Source organism: Mustela nivalis (genome assembly GCF_964662115.1).
Source record: "Mustela nivalis genome assembly, chromosome: 3".
Lineage (NCBI taxonomy): Eukaryota > Metazoa > Chordata > Mammalia > Carnivora > Mustelidae > Mustela > Mustela nivalis.
This window is the reverse complement of record NC_139022.1, coordinates 166,685,554-166,693,903: the sequence shown is the minus strand read 5'-3', so window position 1 is coordinate 166,693,903 and position 8,350 is coordinate 166,685,554. Positions and strand designations below refer to the sequence as shown.

The window sequence follows — 8,350 nt, the reverse complement described above, 5'->3', positions numbered from 1 at the left end:
GAGCCACCCAGGTTCCCTCTCTTTCTCTTTTTCTAATCAATAATTTTTCTGATTTTCTTGTTTCGTTCTCAGTGGACAAACATGGAGCAAATATTTTTAGCAAGAGCTCTTAGAGACAGTCGTTGTAGGGGGAGATCAACTTTACTGCAAAGACACTTCCCAAGTGCAGGTTTCAGAGGAAGAAGAGGTCTCATTGCCATAATAAAGGAGGGGGAGTGTGTGGGAAGAGAAGGGGTACAGTGGTGCAGGGGCATAAGGGAGGGGCAGCAAATGGCTGGGAATGGAAAGCATGCACTTAGGAAGAGAGACAGTTCCATGAGGATTTCTTTTTAGTGGCATCCAAGGGATCCTGTGGAAGCAAACTTCCAACATTCCTACCCCAATTTTACCATAGTTAAGGTGCAGTTGGATTTCTTACAAAAGCTGGTGAAGGAGCTGAAATGTGAGTTAGGGTACACAGAGGTCAAACAGAATTAAGCTTTGCAACAAGTGTAAATTTATATATATATATATATATATATATATATATATATATATATTTCTATTTATATATATATATATTATCTATCTATCTATATCTATAATAGCTATATCTATTATTTATAATATATTATATATATTTTTTCTATTTTATATATATATATATTTCTTTTAATGATACACACAAAAGTAAACATTTACAGTTAGATTTTAATTAAAAAACCTGATCTTAAGCGGTATATTGTCTGCATAGATCCCATTAACAGAAATGCAGTCCAGTCCTAAAAATTAATTAAAAGAGATTGAATTCATATTAGCAATGCTGGAGGGGAGCTCATCTGCCGACTGTAGAGACACAGCTCACAATCCTCTCCCCCACTCTTTCCTCTACCAATATCTTCCATAGCCTGTGGCTGCTTCCCCATATCCCTCACTCTCCAACCTCCAAATCTGTCTCCATTCCCATCTCAATCTCCACCCAAATCTTTTCTAAGCCTAATAAATAGCAACAGATATTTGTTAAACATAAATGACCTCTGAAGCAGCTTGATGAATGATGAAGATATACTGGTGTAGAAACCTGAAAAGCAGTCTTGTCCTCATGATCCTCTGCTATTCATTCTGGGGGGGGGGGGGACAATAAAAAAGGTGCATAAGTAAAATATGTAAGAGATAGTAATAAATAATAAGAGATAGTAATAAATAATAAGAACCAAAACAGCAATAATGAGTCTACAATGTCTGTTGGAAGGAGTGGTAGCCAGTGGAGTTCTTGCTGAGAAGGGGACTGCCAAGAAAAAAACAAGCCAGGCAAATAAATGAGGAGAAAGCATTCTGGGTTGAGGGAACACCAAGTACAAAAAAATCTGTGTGTAGAGTAATTCTGGCAAGTCCAAGAATGGGAAAGGAAGCCTCTGTGGCTGACGGAGAGAGTAGAGAGGAAGGTTTGTAAGAAAAGGGCTCAGCACACAAAAAAAGGGGGGGTGGGGGTCAGCGAATTCATGTGACTTTACATATAATAGACTTTTCTCTTTATTCTGCACGAGGTGGAGGTCATTGGGAATTTCTGAGTAAAGGAGTGACACTAACATGTTTTAACAGACCGTGAGTTGAGAAAAGAAGAACTAGAGTGAAGGGAGGCATAGATAGACACAATTAACTCAATCAGAAGACGTCTACAGTAATTCATGAAATTATGGTATTTTGGACCAGGTTGATGAGAAGGGATCATATGAAGGGGCAGGATCTTGAACATATTTTGAAGGCAGCCTCAGTGGGATTATTTTTGATGGACAGTTTGGGAGTTGAGAGAGAGATAATGGAGTTGTTATTGTTTATGATAACAAGGACTGAGGATGAGTTGGTCTGGGGAGAAATAACAAGACCTCGGTTTGGGGTATAATTAAGATTGAGATGCCTACTGTATACTCAGATGGATAGGTCAGGTAGGGAGCTGTATACATAGGTTTGAGTCTAGATTTTGAAGAGAAGTCTCAGCAGGGGATATGGATTTGGGAGAACAGAGGTCCTATTTCATCCTGTGGAACTGGGTGAAATCCCTAGGAGAGTGCATACAGATAGCACAAGGAAGAGTTACAAAGACTAACCTTTGGACAATGCCCCCTTTAGACATGGGATGAAGAAAAGGAATACAGAAGTTCTAGACAGGAAAGGAAAGCCAGAGATATAGGGAGAAAACAGGGGCAGGCACTGGTCTGGAGGCCAAGGGACGAAAGAATTTCCAGAGTGAGGATATGATCAGATAGGTTAATGCTTCTGATAGTCAGTTCTGATGAGAACTGAAGAATGATCATTGGATTTAGTGATATGGAGATCAATAGTGGCCTTGAGAAAAGCAGTTTCAGTGGAGTAAGGGAGACAAATCAGGATTGAAGAGTGTTCAACAGAAAGGGAAAAATTAGAGAAACTTATAGTGAGGGTTTTTTTTTTAATTTTTTGTTTTTTTAGGCATTCTTCTTGCTAAAAAGGAAGAGAATAGGAAACAACAGTTTGGAAGGAAAGTGAGGGAGGTCAAAAGAGAGCTTTTATTTTATTTATCTACATTTCGGTTATCTATCTATCCATCCATCCATCCATCCATTCATTCATATTTTATCCTGGGAGAAATGTTTATAGACCAACAGATTAATCCATTAAAGGGGGGCGGAAAATGATGATTCTGCAGAGCAAGAATGGCTACAACAATGAATGACCTTGCAGGAGCGCGAAAGGAGGAGCATCTAACATACAGGAGCAAGGTTTGTCTTGACTGGGAGCACTGGAAGGACAAGTTCAGGAGTCTGGACCCTCCTTTAGCTCCTTCTACTTTTCATTTTTCTCCTTCTCTCTAATGGCTCCATAATCTAAATGTAAATTATCCCTTACAAGCTGGAAAACAAAGAATCTTACCCAAAAGGATCCAGTAGGGAAGAATGGTGAAGAGGCCATGGAAATCTATAAAGAGGGGTGGTCAAGCTTAGAGCAGTAGCAGTGTTGGCATATATCACATTTAATATCTTTTTAAAATCTCTTAGAAATCATTTATATTTGCAAGTGGGAGTAATTAATGATTACATTTCAATAAAATACTTTTTTTTCTCTGTCTGCTGTATGGGCAATGAGTTGAAAATTGAGAAAAATCTATACAATCACTAATTGTTTAGACAATGCAATGCCCATCAACAACTTCACTCTTTTTCCACGGCTGAACTGACTGACTGTTTTCTTCCACTGGAAGGACACAATATGGATTTGAAGGCTTGTACAGGACCCCAGAGAATCAGATACTATATCAAGGGACCTTATTGTTCTACATTAAACATTTCCTTTTGTTTAGAGTTTTCTCAGAAGGCCATTACTAAATGGAGGAGGGGGAGGAGAACTTTGAATTCTTTGGAAAAGTTAAAGATAGATCAGGAAGCTGCTGAATGTGGAGATCCTTCAAATATGTCAACTCCTCTGAAGAATAGTGAACAAACAAAGGCAGATAACTTTGATCACCATTACCAGCTAAACATTCCGGATTGAGGTAATTACCTGTCATCTGTGACAATGGATGAGGATTTGATCTGGAATATCTAACCACAAAGTGAAGACAGCTTCACAGGTTAAGCTAATGAACTTATATTTAACTTAAGAGACTGTTATTTTAAAATTATATATTCATCTACATAATTATGTACATGTTATTTTGTATAAAAATATATTATCTAAGAGCTAGTATCTCTAGATATATCTAATGTATATTATTAGAGATAATATCTCTAGATATGATATTACATATATGTGTATATAAATATATTTAATATATGTGTACAAAATATTTTAACAGTATATATTCATACATATATAATTATATAGATGTACATATTACATATATTATCTTTAGAAATATTTCTAGACATAATATATATTATACTTTTAAGTTTTATGTGTGTATAAAATGCATATTTAACACAAAATTTATGGTAAAAATATTTCCTACACAATAACTTCATTTTTGGGACAGAATCCTCGTACTAGAGGCAATAGAAAAGATCCTTGCTCCCCTGAACTGGAAGAATGTTTCATGGTCTTCTACTTGCATACACCTCCATAAGGCTCTATTTCTGAGTTTGAAACCACAATTTTTTTTTAAAGATTCATTTATTTATTTGCCAGAGAAAAAGAGAGAGAGAGAGCATGAACAAGGGGAGCGGTAGGCAGAGGGAGAAGCAGGTTCCCCGCTGAGCAAGGAGTCTGATGCTGGACTCAGTCCCAGGACCCCAGGATCATGACCTGAGCCAAAGGCAGATGCTTAACGACTAAGCCACCCAGGCATCCCAAGTGTTTTGTCTTTTTGATTGAAGGAGGTTTCCAAGTGGATAAACTCCAGGACTAGAAATGCCCGAATCCATCCCTGCCTTTGATTATTTGATGTGTGCTGTTCAGAATGCATAATGCTAGTGTAGTCTGATATAATATAAAACCCCAGACTCATTTCATAGTCTCTTTCTTGCTCCAGCTTGGTTCCAATTCAGATTTGGAAGTTTCAGGGTGTTTGGTGTGTGGGCGCAGTTACTATAGGCTTCTCTTATTTGTTTCCCTCCCGCTCTGGTTAGCTTCTGCTCTTGACCTCTCTAGGACTGGCCTCAGGGGGACTAAGCACAAGTGGCTGGTGCAGTAGCGATGTGGAATGGGTGTCTGTTGGCATAGCAAATCATCCCAAACTTACCCCTTTACTTTTACACAGTGAGAGCTTTTGTGTATTTCTTGGCAATATTTCTGAAGTTTCTCTGCGTCTCAACTGATGAAGACAGTGTCTTCTGTGGGCTGGCCACCTGTGACTCCTCCTCCGCCCCTAGGTTTGTTCTAGTACCCACTCTCTGTTTTGGCCTCCCTCTGCCTTTTCAGATAGAACCCTTTAGATGTCTTTTTAAGGGCATCCGGTGGCAAGGTCTATGTTTGCATTTTGAGAAACTTCTCTCGCCGTGGAAATGCAGCTTGAACTAATACACTCCCTTCTTTTTCTGTAGGCCTTGAATTTCTCAAGTCACTTTCTTTTAGCTTGAGATTAAGGGGAAACATCACCTCTGCTTCCCCATGGGTGTGTGTGGGCCAGCATAGCTCTGATAACTCGCTCTGAAGAGATCTTCTCAGTCCTTCCATCTTTTTAGACTAAGGTCAGCAACCAGCTCACACCAGCAGGACCAGTGTGGGACTGCTGTCGCCTCTCCTCCACTCCACTTTAAAAAGTCCTGAAGGAGTGCTTTAGCATCTGTCTTTGAAAGTAAGTGTACTTAAAGCTTATTGTTTTGTGCTTTACCTTAGGAAGATTAAGCTGAAGCAGGAAGAATGGCCTGTGATAACCTGTCACACTCCCAAACTGGAAAACACAGGAATACGGAGATGAAACAAGTCTGAAAGAAGATTTTGGCACATGGCACCAGTGGTACAAAAATGGCAGGATACTCCCGTCATGTGAGAAGGTGGCCACCCAGTTCTGGAGGGCAGCTGCTCAGAATAAAACCTTTCCATTTCTGCCCTGGCCAATCAGGCACATCTTTATTTAAAGCGGTCTATAATTTCCTTTTCTAATCTAGGTTTTGACTTCTAGGTAGTACCCTTAAAGACAGAAAGAGTAGCTGTAAGGAAACGTCAAGCCTGAGAACCAATGGATACTTCTTTGCGTTGTAAATGGGCCCACAAAGAAAAAATCTATCTCGGTTTCCCATGATTTAATAATCCAGTGATCTCCTCGGTCATGAGGACTGGAGTCCGTAGCATACTCTCCGGGCCTTTACAATGGGTTAGAAAAATTGACCATCCAAACACCCAGCAGGTTGACTTCTAGCCTGAACCGGTCCTCATAAAGAAGTAAGATTTTTATGGAAAGAAGAATTTCCATTCACGTCCTGGCTGGAATGGAAATAGAAGCTTATTAGTTTAAAAGACTGTACTGAGTTACTGGGATAAAATCATTAAAATGTTAAATGGTTATCCTTGGTTATCTGCATGACCTTGGGGCGTTCCTGAATTATCTCAGATTTCACACACTCGCTCCTCCCCCCTCCCCCTATTCAACAGGCCAACAAAGGACTCACATGTGTAGATACTGATGTGCACTCTTACATTGAATTTATCGGCAATAAAACCTACACTGAAAGTAATATAGAAATTTTTTACTGCGGCCTCCTTCGTAGTCACTTCCGGTGTATCAGATAAGCCAGGAAGACTTCTCGAGATAGACGTGCTAAGCTTTCAGCAGGTGGGAATGGAAGAGTGAGGAACACTCTCGCGAGACATGAAGATACCACAGCCCCAGCAACCACCGCGAGCAGAGGAGGACCGGAAGTCCTTCATCTTGAGCTCAGGCCCTGTGCTGATAGGGCGCCGACTTGCACAGGGGGAAACCGTGGGAAACCGTTTTTTCCGCAAAACAGGAAGCCGGCCCCCTGGCTGGAGGTCCCGCTTCCTTGACCGCTCCTGCTCTTCCAGGCGTTTATCTGTCATTTGTGCTTGCCTTTGCTCCCTTTCCTTGTTGTATCCTTACAGTAGAAAAGAATTCTCGTAGTGTCTCCCCCACTACCTCCGCTGAACCGGTTGGATATCTCATTCCCGGAGCTGGGGTTCCTGCCGCACGCCCCTAGGTAGCTGGGAGGTGGGGCCTGGGGATGTCTGGCCTCTGGACTCCTGGGACATTGAAGGAAGAGCAGAGAGGGCACAGAATCCGCCTTCTGCGTCTGCTACCCGACGCGGCCTCCCCCTCCGCCATGCACCCCGCGGCCTTCCTGCTTTGCCCGCTTGTAGCCACTTTGCTGTGGGGAGTGGTCCCTAGCCAGGGGCTCGTTCGAGCGATTTCTGACCACAATAACAGCATGGACTTTGCAGACCTTCCAGCTCTCTTTGGGTCTGCCTTGAGCCACGAGGGACTTCAGGGGTTCCTTGTGGAGGCTCAGCCGGCCAACGCCTGCAGCCCAGTTGCTTCGCCACCCCCAGCTGCGGTCAACGGGTCAGTCTTTATTGCACTTCTTCGGAGATTCGACTGCAACTTTGACCTCAAGGTCCTAAATGTTCAGAAGGCTGGGTATGGTGCAGCTGTGGTACACAATGTAAATTCCAACGAACTTCTGAATATGGTGTGGAACAGTGAGGAAATCCAGCAGCAGATCTGGATCCCGTCTGTGTTTATTGGGGAAAGGAGTTCCAAGTACCTGCGTGCTCTCTTCGTCTACGAGAAGGGAGCTCAAGTGCTGCTGGTCCCAGACAGTAACTACCTCCTGGGCTTCTGTCTCATCCCTTTCACAGGGTTTATGGGACTGCTGATTTTGGCCATGGGAGCAGGGCTGATAGTTCGTTTTATCCATCACCAGAAACAGCTCCAGCAGAATCGGCTGACCAAAGAGCAACTGAAGCAGATTCCTATACATGACTATCAGAAAGGAGACCACTACGACGTCTGTGCCATCTGCCTGGACGAATATGAGGATGGAGACAAGCTGAGGGTCCTTCCCTGTGCTCATGCTTATCACAGCCGCTGTGTGGACCCCTGGCTCACTCAGACCCGGAAGACCTGCCCCATCTGCAAGCAGCCTGTTCACAGGGGTCCTGGAGAAGGGGAGCAGGTGGAAGCAACTCAGGGGCAAGGGGGTGATGAAGAGGGGGAGCCAAGGGACCACCCTGCCACAGAACGGACCCCCCTTCTGGGCTCCAGCCTCACACTTCCCACATCCTTTGGCTCCCTAGCCCCAGCCCCCCTTGTTTTTCCTGGATCTTCAATAGCTCCATCACCATCTCCATCCTCTTCTTCCTCTTCTGCTGTGGTCCTGATCTGATACCCTTCTCCAGCTCCCCTCTCCTCTTGAGACCTCATTGCACAGTCCCTCTTCCTCCTTTCTGTCTTCCCCTTTGAGGGATAGGGGACATTTCCACCCCAGGTTTCTTTCTCCCTTACCCAACCTTATCCTTTTGAGGGGGATGGGTGTAGAAAGGGACGGGGTCCTCACTTACTGGGTTAATAAAATTGTATTTTCTGGAATTAAAAAGAACGTATTCAGAAAGCTGTCAAAACAATTTGAAAGAATGTACTTTTATAGTTTGTGTCAAGGATAAAAAAAATGAGAGACATTATTTTAAATCACTCAGAGTGTCTTAAATTTACTTTGGGATATTAACATTTCATATTTGGCCTCAGTGCAATTTCTCCTATCTGTGAAAATTTCAGTGAATTTCTTTCAACCATTTTTGAGAGGGGTGAATATAAATTGAGTAATCTACACTTATCTAAATGTTTGTCATCTCTTAATGCTTAAAGAGTGCAAAACTTTTGAAATGTCTATGTGGTCATGACAAAAAAATAACTAAGTTGTAGGTCACCTGTTCTCTGCTCTTC

At 42.4% G+C, this 8,350-nt stretch overlaps 1 long non-coding RNA gene and 1 pseudogene across 2 annotated transcripts; one reads left to right on the top strand and one right to left on the bottom strand.

Moving 5' to 3' along the window:
* Positions 1–709: 709 nt before the first annotated feature.
* On the bottom strand, positions 710–5,373 carry LOC309861278. Its single transcript, XR_014309841.1, has 4 exons — positions 5,285–5,373; positions 2,890–2,934; positions 1,015–1,101; positions 710–761 (listed from the first exon to the last, which is right to left on the bottom strand). It is a non-coding gene; the product is annotated as an uncharacterized lncRNA (long non-coding RNA).
* A 972-nt stretch (positions 5,374–6,345) lies between these two features.
* Positions 6,346–8,060, top strand: LOC309861230 (E3 ubiquitin-protein ligase RNF167 pseudogene; annotated as a pseudogene). Its single transcript has one exon. The product of its transcript is annotated as an E3 ubiquitin-protein ligase RNF167 pseudogene (transcript).
* Positions 8,061–8,350: the final 290 nt, after the last annotated feature.